We start from the raw sequence: 11,698 nt of genomic DNA on the forward strand, positions 1-11,698 counted from the left end.
CTGGCGTGCTGTGATTCATGGGGTCGGGGAGAGTTGGACACGACTGAGCGACTGAACTGAACTGAACTGAAAACTTCTCCAAAATAGATAAGGAATAATTAACTTGAAACTGTATAGAATGAAATGTAGTCACAAATTCACTCAAATTTATTAACAGACATTTAAATTTTGAAACTATCAAAATTTGGACATAAACATAGAAAATCTACATGACCCTGGGTTTGACCTGTATTTCATGAGCTTTGAGTTTTAACACACAAGCTGTCAGTCCACAAAGGAAAAATATTGTGGGTTTTATAGAAATAAAGATGTTTATTCTGAAAGACCTCATTCAGAAAATCAAACTACAAGCAACAAACTGGGAGAAAAATATTTGCAAAATTCATGTCTGATACAGGGTTTGGACACAAAATAGACAAAGACCTCTTGAACAACCTTATAAACAATAAGTGAAGATCTGAACAGACACCCAGACAAAAAAAAGTTATACAGATAGTACAAGACAGAAACACACTCAACATCATACACCATTAGGGAATTACAAAGTAAAGTCACGAGTTATCACAGTACACATATTAGGGCTGCTAAACTCTAAATACATGACAATACGAATTGCTGGAGGCTGAGGAATAGCAGAAATGCTCCCTCACTGCTGGTGGGATGCATGCACAGCCACCTTGTAACACAGTTGGGCAGTTTTCTCCAAAGTTAAACAAACCTCAACTTGGTATCCAACAATAGTACTTCCAGTATTTATAAAACTGCTTTGAAAAATCCATGCCCAAATGCAAACAAAGATGAACTTAGGCACAGCAGCACTATCCACAGTAGTTAAAAGCTTGAAGTAATCAGGGTATCCTTCAATAGATGAATAATAATAATAATGAATAATCAAATTGGGTTATATCCATGTCAAAGCAAGTAGAACACGCCACCCCAAAATATGCCTCTCTGCTGTAAGGATTGCTTAAGTCCACTTCCGTGAAAAAAAAAAAAAGAGGACTCACAGAAAACTAAGTGGCAATCGCCATTTTGAGATGGACATTGACAACAGAGAAATCTCTGCATTTAAGGGTTGTCCCTGTTTGCACCAGAAATAAAAGGATAATTAAAACTCAAGTAATTTATCAATGGAGAGGTCACGACTTAAATCTATAAATAATCATAACCTTCTTTACTGTGTTTTGTGTAGTTACCTTCCATAACGGGCTTCTCCCATTCTTCAGGGTCTTGATTTTAGCTGAAGATGGCATTTAAGTGACGACTTTGGGCATTTCAGGGAGTGACTCAGGTTTCTTTGATAGCTCCCCTCTATACAGAAGCTATTTGTTGTTTTAGTCACTAAGTCGTGTTCGCCTCTTTGCGACCCCGTGGACGGTAGCCCGCCAGGCTCCTCTGTCCATGGGATTCCCCAGGCAAGAATCCTGGAGTGGGTTGCCATTTCCTTCTCCAGGGGATCATCCCAACCCAGGGATTGAGCCCAGGTCTCCTGTATTACAGGCAGATTCTTTACCACAAAGCCACCAGGGAAGCATAGAGGAGGTATGCTTCTGTTTTTTCTCCTGGTAACTTGTCTTTTATTATGGAAGGGAAGAGTGAAAATTGGTTTTCCTCCCATACACATGCAACGGAGTATTACTCATCAGTAGAAAGGAATGAACCACCAAACCTTGAAAAGCAGGGTTAACTCTCACATGCATGTCTCTCACTGAAAGGATACAGTCTGGAGAGACAGCGCACAGTGAGACCTCATTTATGACCTTCCAGGCAAAGCAGAACTGCACACAGTGTGACCTCATTCATGACCTTCTAGGAAAAGCAGAGCCACACAGTGTGACCTCAGTCATGACCTTCTAGGAAAAGCAGAGCTACACAGATGATAAGCAGATCGTCTGCTGAAGGGGGTTCTAGTATTCCCTGTGATGCTTTAGGATGGACACCTGTCACTATGCATTTGTCTACACTCATTGATTTGTATAGCCCAAGGGATCAAACAATCTATTCAAGCATAGTTATTTAGAGTGTAGGAGAGTAGCAGGACAGAATACACAATGCAACAAAACCTAACCACACTAGAAATGCACGAAGAAGACATCTCACTGTAGGAGATGAGGGAAATGTGTTGGCTTTGGAAATGAATGAATCGACACACAAAAGGCAAAATGGCTGCACATAAACACTGGGCTTCATTTTATAGAGATCTTTCCAGAGTGCAGTAGGTGGCAATTCTGAGACCACTGTACATGTAACCTGAAGAGGAGAAAAGAACTGACAAATACAAATGGTGGGGGCCAGGCCCCTTGCTGCAGGAGTGGGAAGTTACAGATAAGCAAAGAACAAGAGGAGGACACTGAGCCCCTGACCACCACTCCTTCTGGCTCTGAGTTGTGTCCAACAGGACCACCATCACCTGATTGTGGGTGCTATAACCCTCCTGCCCCCTCCTGGCCTTTCCCCTTCCTCCCTGAGATGAGTCCAGTGACTTTTCCAGCCTGCATCCCTCTCCCAGGCCAGGTGCATCTGTACATCCACGGCCTCCCCATCTCATCCCGGGGACTAACAGGCCCCTCAAGGACTGCAATCCTGCTGCTCCCCACGCCCAGGAGGCAGCCCCAACTTCTCCAGCTGCTGAGCCCAGACACCTGGTGTAACCAAGCAGGAGCCTATGGGGCCGTCCCAGGACAGACCCCTTCCCGTATCCTCTGCTGTAGCTCCTCTCTGACGTATGGAGATAATAAATAGTATCTGAGGCACACTCAGGGAGTTGTTTCACAGCTGCTAAAAGCCCCACTGAGGGGAAGAAGTTAACTACTTGATGAGCATGACACGTCACCCCCAGCGTGTCCAGTGCCTGAGGATTTGTGAGGTTAGCAGCCTGTTACCTCACCAACTAGAGAATCATGCACCAGCGAATCACATACTTGGTGACCCCCCTCCCTCACGTGGCCTGAAAAACTGCTTTCCTGAAACCCTTCAGGGATTTCAGGGTTTAGAGCACGAGTTACCCATCTCCACGTATCGGTGCCTTTACAATTACTGCCACACTTTCCTTTACTGCAACTGGCGTCAGGTGACAGCTTCACTGCACTCAGGTGTGTGGACTTAAGTTTGGTTCCCAGTTCCTTGTGCCCCAGGGACTGTCAGCTCCTTCTCCAGGGCATATGGCCAACCCCCACGCTAATTCCCCTCTACACCCACGGCCCTGGCCCAAGCCTAATCCCTCCATCAGGCCCTACAAAGCTCCCTGCCCTCACGGTGCGTCTCACATCCCACCCAACATGGTCTTTCTGAAGCCTGAACGGGACCATGCCCCGCTCCTCCCTGTGATTCCCCTCACCTGATGAAGCGAGGCCTTGATCCGTTCCAGGTGACTCCAGCATCCTCATTCTCTCCAGACTCCACGTGTGTGGCCTCTGTCTGTGCCCGTCTATATGAGTCTGTGGTGATCTCCTAAAATAAGGGTTATTTTATACACAGATAATGGGGTGAATGGTGGCCCCAAAAGATGTGTCCCCCCAGTACTCGGGAACAGGGCCGTATCTGGAAAAAGGGTCTTTGTAGATGGTAGTTAAGGATCTCAAGGTGAGGTCATCTAGGGTTAGGCTGACCTTCAATCCAACTGACAGAGTCCTTATAAGAGATGGAAGAGGACACAGACGAGAAGCCTCGTGAAGATGGAGGCAGAGATGGGAGGGAGGGGCCACAAGCCCCGGGACCCCTGGAGCCCCAAAGCTGGAGAAGGCAGGACGGACCCTATCCTGGAGCCTCTGGAGGGACCTCAGCCCTGCGCCACCTTGATCTCAGGTGTCGGGTCTCCAGGACTGGGGGAGGATGAACTCCTGTCGTTTTAAACCATCCAACATGTCGTCGTTTGTTAGAGAAGCCACAGAGAACTCACGCAGGCCCTGCTCTGTAGGATCCTAGAAGTGTGGGTCTCACTAAAGGAAGTTGGAGGCTGGATTACAGAATGCTTAGAGTCAGCACTGGGCCCTCAGAAATGCTAAAGCAGTGGCTGGAACCCAAAATGTTGAGGGGTCAAGTCTGAACCCTGTCCCGAGGGGTACTGGCTGCACATGCCTCCCCAGGTTCTTACACCTGTATGTGGCATAGTAAGTATCTAGTCCTGACTGAGGACATTCAATGTCACTGTTCACATTGCTCATTAAAAACCCACCAGTTACACAGGTGAAAACCCAATTAGGATGCTTGCTACACCAATGAGCAATTCTGAAGATGGTCAGGGGTGGGGACTTACCTGCAGACAGCAGCCCTTCCACTCTCCCACCCCTCTTCCACACTCCCGACCCCCTCGTCCACACTCCTGGCCCCTCAACCCCACTCCCAGAAGGAGGCTCCTCAGTGGGAAGCTTGGGGACCACGCAGAGGCATCTTGAAGTAAATGCTCCCTGATCCCGAGGCTAGCTGCTCCTGAACATTCTCCACCCATCCCAGTTAAAATACTTGAATATGTGCAAAAACAGTTAGAGATACCAAGGGAATATATCATGCAAAGATGGGCTCAATAATGGACAGAAATGGTACAGACCTAACGGAAGCAGAAGATATTAAGAAGAGGTGGCAAGAATACACAGAAAAACTGGACATAAAAGATCTTAATGACCCAGATAACCATGATGATTTGATCACTCACCTAGAGCCAGCCATCCGAGAGTGTGAAGTCAACTGTGCTATGAAGCACATAGCATCGCTATGAACAAAGCTAGTGAAGGTGAGCTATTTGAAATCCTGAAAGATGATGCTGTGAAAGTGCTGCACTCAATATGCCAGCAAATTTGGAAAACTCAGCAGTGGCCACAGGACTGGAAAAGGTCAGTTTTCATTCCAATCCCAAAGAAGGGCAATGCCAAAGAATGTTCAAACTACCACTCAGCTTCACTGATTTCACATGCTAGCAAAGTAATGCTCAAAATTCTCCAAGCAAGGCTTCAACAGTCCATGAACCAAGAACTCCCAGATGTTCAAGCTGGATTTAGAAAAGGCAGAGGTACCAGAGATCAAATTGCCAACAGCTGCTGGATCATAAAAAACAAGAGCATTCCAGAAAAACATCTACTTCTGCTTCACTGACCATGATAAAGCCTTTGATTGTGTGAATCACAACAAACTGAGGAAAATTCTTAAGCAGATGGGAGTACAAGACCACCTTATCTGCCTCCTGCAAAACTCTATCCCGGTCAAGAAGCAACAGTTAGAACCGGACATGGATCACTGGACTGAATCCAAATTGGGAAAGAAGTATGTCAAGACTGTATATTGCCACCCTGCTTATTTAACTTATTTAATTGGAGAAGGAAATGGCAACCCACTCCAGTGTTCTTGTCCGGAGAATCCCAGGGACAGGGGAGCCTGGTGGGCTTCCGTCTATGGGGTCGCACAGAGTCGGACACGACTGAAGCGACTTAGCAGCAGCAGCAGAAACAGAAATGCCGGGCTGGATGAAGCACAAGCTGTAACTGAGACTGCCAGGAGAAATACCAATAAACTCAGATATGCAGATGACACCACCCTTACGGCAGAAAGTGAAGAGGAACTAAAGAGCCTTTTGATGAAAGTGAAAGAGGGCAGTGGAAAAGTAGGCTTAAAAGTCAGCATTCAAAAAACTAAGAGCATGGCATCCAGTCCCATCACTTCATGGCCAATAGATGGGGAAACAATGGAAACAGTGAGAGTTTATTTTCTTGGGTTCCAAAACACTGCACATGGTGACTGCAGCCTTGAAATTAAAAGATGCTTGTTCCTTGGAAGAAAAGCTATGACAAACCTAGACAACGTATTAAAAAGCAGCGACATTACTTTACTGACCAAGGTCCATCTAGTCAAAGCTATGGTTTTTCCAGTAGTCATGTATGGATGTGAGAGTTGGGACATAAAGAAAGCTGACTGCCAAAGAATTGATTCTTTTGAACTGTGGTGTTCATGGGCTATCCATCCGTGTCTCCCAGGGTTAGAGTTCCCTACTTTCTGTGTGATCCTAACCCTGACCCTGACCCTAAACCCTAAACCTAACCTTTATAGGTCTGAGTCTTCACTGGAATTGACTTAAAGAAAGACAGAGTTTGGGGTAAATACATAGTTCATTAACATAGCTTAAGAAAAACATTTCCATAAGAAAAACGCTTGTTTAGCTCAAGGATTGAGAAAAGTTAAGTCCTGGGTGTCATCAGGGCAACAAATAATTTAATGTTGTATAGAGAAGTGAAAAAAACTCTGACACTTGTAGATTGTTTCCTCCTGCCGCTTAAGAGAGAGAGAGAAAATGTCTGACACTTGCAGCCCATTTTCTCTGTTTGGAGACCCCTAGCCTTCCTGCCTGTTACCCTGTCAGAGCGGTGCGTAGGAGCTTCCCAGGTGGTGCCAGTGGTAAAGAATGGTGCCCAGTATCCTACTGGAGATCAGTGGAGAAATAACTCTAGAAGGAATGAAGGGATGGAGCAAAAGCAAAACCAATACCCAGTTGTGGATGTGACCAGTGATAGAAGCAACATCCGGTGCTGTAAAGAGCAATATTGCATAGGAACCTGGAATGTTAGTTCCATGAATCAAGGCAAATTGGAAGTGGTCAAACAGGAGATGGCAAGAGTGAACATAGACATTCTAGGAATCAATGAACTAAAATGGACTGGAATGGGTGAATTTAACTCAGATGACCATTATATCTACTACTGTGGGCAGGAATCCCTTAGAAGAAATGGAGTAGCCATCATGGTCAACAAAAGAGTCCGAAATACAGTACTTGGATGCAATCTTAAAAACGACAGAATGATTTCTGTTCTTTTCCAAGGCAAACTATTCACTATTACAGTAATCCAAGCCTATCCCCAACCAGTAATGCTGAAGAAGCCGAAGTTGAACGGTTCTATGAAGACCTACAAGACCTTTTAGAACTAACACCCAAAAAAGATGTCCTTTTCATTATAGGAGACTGGAATGCAAAAGTAGGAAGTCAAGAAACACCTGGAGTAACAGGCAAATGTGGCCTTGGAGCACGGAATGAAGCAGGGCAAAGGCTAATAGAGTTTTGTCAAGAGAACGCACTGGTCATAGCAAACACCCTCTTCCAACAACACAAGAGAAGACTCTACACATGGACATCACCAGATGGTCAACACTGAAATCAGATGGATTATATTCTTTGCAGCTAAAGATGGAGAAGCTGTATACAGTTAGCAAAAACAAGACCAGGAGCTGACTGTGGCTCAGATCATGAACTCCTTATTGCCAAATTCAGACTTAAATTGAAGAAAGTAGGGAAAACCACCAGACCATTCAGGTATGACCTAAATCAAATCCCTTATGATTATACAGTGGAAGTGAGGAATAGATTTAAGGGACTAGATCTGATAGATAGAGTGCCTGATGAACTCTGGACAGAGGTTCAAGACATTGTACAGGAGACAGGGACCAAGACCATCCCCATGGAAAAGAAATGCAAAAAAGCAAAATGGCTGTCTGAGGAGGCCTTACAAATAGCTGTGAGAAGAGAAGCAAAAAGCAAAGGAGAAAAGGAAAGATATAAGCATCTGAATGCAGACTTCCAAAGAATAGGAAGGAGAGATAAGAAAGTCTTCCTCAGTGATCAATGCAAAGAAATAGAGGAAAACAACAGAATAGGAAAAACAAGAGATCTCTTCAAGAAAATTAGAGATTCCAAGGGAATATTTCATGCAAAGATGGGCTCGATAAAGGACAGAAATGGTAGGGACCTAACAGAAGCAGAAGATATTAAGAAGAGGTGGCAGGAATAAACAGAAGAACTGTACAAAAAAGATCTTCACGACCAAGATAGTCACGATAACGTGATCACTGACCTAGAGCCAGACATCTTGGAATGTGAAGTCAAGTGGGCCTTAGAGAGCATCACGACGAACAAAACTAGTGGAGGTGATGGAATTCCAGTTGAGCTATTTCAAATCTTGAAAGATGATGCTGTGAAAGTGCTGCACTCAATATGCCAGCAGATTTGGAAAACTCAGCAGTGGCCACAGGACTGGAAAAGGTCAGTCTTCATTCCAATCCCAAAGAAAGGCAATGCCAAAGAATGCTCAAACTACCGCACAATTGCACTCATCTCATACGCTAGTAAAGTCATGCTCAAAATTCTCCAAGCCAGGCTTCAGCAATATGTAAAGCGGCATTTAGAAAAGGCAGAGGCATCAAAGATCAAATTGCCAACATCCGCTGGATCATGGAGAAAGCAAGAGAGTTCCAGAAGAACATCTATTTCTGCTTCATTGACTATTTCAAAACCTTTGACTGTGTGGATCACAATAAACTGTGGAACATTCTGAAAGAGATGGGAATCCCAGACCACCTGACCTGCCTCTTGAGAAACCTGTATGCAGGTCAGGAAGCAACAGTCAGAACTGGACATGGAACAACAGACTGGTTCCAAATAGGAAAAGGAGTACGTCAAGGCTGTATATTTGCAGAGTACATCATGAGGAACGCTGGGCTGGAAGAAGCACAAGCTGGAGTCAAGATTGCTGGGAGAAATATCAGTAAGCTCAGATATGCAGATGACACTACCCTTCTGGCAGAAAGTGAAGAGGAACTCAAAAGCCTCTTGAGGAAAGTGAAAGAGGAGAGTGAAAAGGTTGGCTTGAAGCTCAACATTCAGAAAACAAAGATCATGGCATCTGGTCCCATCACTTCATGGGAAATAGATGGAAAAACAGTGGAAACAGTGTCAGACTTTATTTTTTGGGGCTCCAAAATCACTGCGGATGCTGATTGCAGCCATGAAATTAAAAGACGCCTTCTCCTTGGAAGGAAAGTTATGACTAACCTTGATAGTATATTAAAAAGCAGAGACATTACTTTGCCAACCAAGGTCTGTCTAGTCAAGGCTATGGTTTTTCCCGTGGTCATGTATGGATGTGAGAGTTGGACTGTGAAGAAAGCTGATCACTGAAGAATTGATGCTTTGAACTGTGGTGTTGGAGAAGACTCTTGAGAGTCCCTTGTACTGCAAGGAGATCCAACCAGTCCATTCTAAAGGAGATCAATCCTGGGTGTTCATTGGAAGGACTGATGCTAAAGCTGAAACTGCAATACTTTGGCCACCTCATGAGACGAGTTGACTCACTGGAAAAGACTCTGATGCTGGGAAAGGTTGGGGGCAGGAGGAGAAGGGGATGACAGAGAATGAGATGGCTGGATGGCATCACCGACTCTGTGGACATGAGTTTGAGTGAACTCCGGGAGTTGGTGATGGACACTGAGGCCTGGCGGACACGGAGGCCTGGCGGACATGGAGGCCTGGCGTGCTGTGATTCATGGGGGTCGCAGAGAGTCGGACACAACTGAGCGACTGAACTGAACTGAACTGAACTGAGCCTTCCTGCCTGTTACCCTGTCAGAGCGGTGAGTAGGATCTTTCCAGGTGGTGCCAGTGGTAAAGAACCTGCCTGCCAATGCAGGAGACACAAGAGACTTGGGTTCAATTCCTGGGTTGAGAAGATCCCCTAGAGGAGAAAATGGCAACCCACTCCAGTATTCTTGCCTGAAGAATCCCACGGACAGCATAGCCTGGTGGACTATGTTCCATGGGGCCATAAAAATGTGGGATACATCTGAAGTGACTTAGCATACAGCAAGAAGCACGTAACAGATTTCTCACATGCACAGTTCACAGTAGAATTCATGCTCCTATGAGAATCTAATGCCACTGCTGATCTGACAGAAGGTGGAGCTCAGGTGGTATTGCAAGCAATGGGGAGCAGCTGTAAATACTGGTGAATCTTGACCACTCAACCACACTATTTCTGTGGTTTCCTTTTCTTGCCTGACTGACTGGCTTGCTCTCTCTTTTTCTGTGCAATCGCCGTACAGCAACAAAATCCAGAATTCATTAAAAAAAATATGTTAATTCAACTACAAACAAAAGGCATGGTAACCAGCACATGACGGTGGGAGGACAGGGTGAGGGGATGTTCATCACTCAAAATACAGGAGCAAGCGATTATTTCCTCAGCACGTGGACAATTCCGATAGTGAAGAAGAAAACTTGAATAGTCCAAAAGGGAAGCCAGGAAAAGGTATAAGATGACAATTCACCCACAAGGAAATATGGTGAGTCTAAACAACAAATGAAAAAAGTAAAATCAAAATAAGATACCTAAGGCACAAATCAAACACTTTAATGATATTCTGGGGTGGACTGTGACAAAAAAGAGAACTTCATACACTGCTTATGAGGGTGTAAATTGATACAACTTCTATGAGCCAGTGAGTGAAGTCACTCAGTGTTGTCCGACTCTTTGCGACCCCATGGACTGTAGCCTGCCAGGCTCCTCCATCCACGGGATTTTCCAGGCAAGGATACTGGAGTGGGTTGCCATTTCTTTCTCCAGGGAATCTTCCCCACCCAGGGGAAACCTGCATCTCCTGTGTCTCCTGCATAGCAAGCAGATTGTTTACCCATTGGGAAAATTCAACAACTATGGATTTTATCAATAACTCAGAAATTTAAAATGGGATATCCTTTGGTCAAGTAAATCCCCTTCTGCAAAATCATCTCACAAATGCAGTTCTTATGCTCTAAGAAAAAGACATTTGTTCATTTCAGTTCAGTTCAGTTCAGTAGCTCAGTTGTGTCTGACTCTTTGCGACCCCATGAATCACAGCACGCCAGGCCTCCCTGTCCATCACCAACTCCCCGAGTTCACTCAAACTCATGTCCATCGAGTCGGTGATGCCGTCCAACCATCTCATCCTCTGTCGTCCCCTTCTCCTCCCACCCCCAATCCTTCCCAGTGTCATATCAGCAAAACATTCTAAACAACCTACAGATCTATCAATAGCGTTATGGCTAATTTATGTTCCAGCCATGCAATGGAAAACTATAAAGCAATTCCAAAGAATAAGATAAATCTACAAACAGTCACATGTTAAGATCCTTTGACATATTTGGTGAAAAATGTAATCTGCATACACATTTTATTTTTCTTTTTTTTCCTTTTTGTTCAGTCCTGTCTGATTCTTTGCCACCCCATGGACTATACAGTCCATAGAATTTTCCAGGCCAGAATACTGGAGTGGATAGCCTTTCCCTTCTCCAGGGGGTCTTCCCAACCCAGGGATAGAACCCAGGTCTTGCATACACAGATAGTGCAATAATATTTATGAAAATGGATTTCCCTAGTGGCTCAGACGGTAAAAGTATCTGCCTACAATGCGGGAGACCAGGGTTCGATCCCTGGGTCAGGAAGATTCCCTGGAGAAGGAAATGGCAACCCACTCCAGTATTCTTGCCTGGAGAATTCCATGGACAGAGGAGCCTGGTAGGCTACAGTCCATGGCGTCGCAAAGAGTCGGACATAACTGAGTGACTTAACTTACCTTTATAAAAAAGATATATTTCCAAATATCTGGATATGCTTGCAAATGCAGAGAAAAGAGTTTGTAAGGATAAATTCCCACTTTTTAACATTTCCATTAAGAGGAACATGATAGAAGGAAGTTTTAGGACTGGATTTGGGTTCTTCTAGTCCCACTTTTTATTTTATGCATTTACTTCTAACTTTTTACCAGGAGAATGTTATGTCTGCAAAGAATAAAAATAACTTTGGTGCACCAAAGCCTTACCTGAGAACCATGCTTCTGGATATTCCCCTCAAAGGTAAAATCTGCTGCTTAGAACACAGGGAAAATCTGTGCCTTTAGTGTGCAGGGGGGT

The sequence above is a fragment of the Moschus berezovskii genome, chromosome 17, assembly GCF_049115385.1.
Source record: "Moschus berezovskii isolate FMDL1 chromosome 17, NW_MosBer_1.0, whole genome shotgun sequence".
Classification (NCBI taxonomy): domain Eukaryota; kingdom Metazoa; phylum Chordata; class Mammalia; order Artiodactyla; family Moschidae; genus Moschus; species Moschus berezovskii.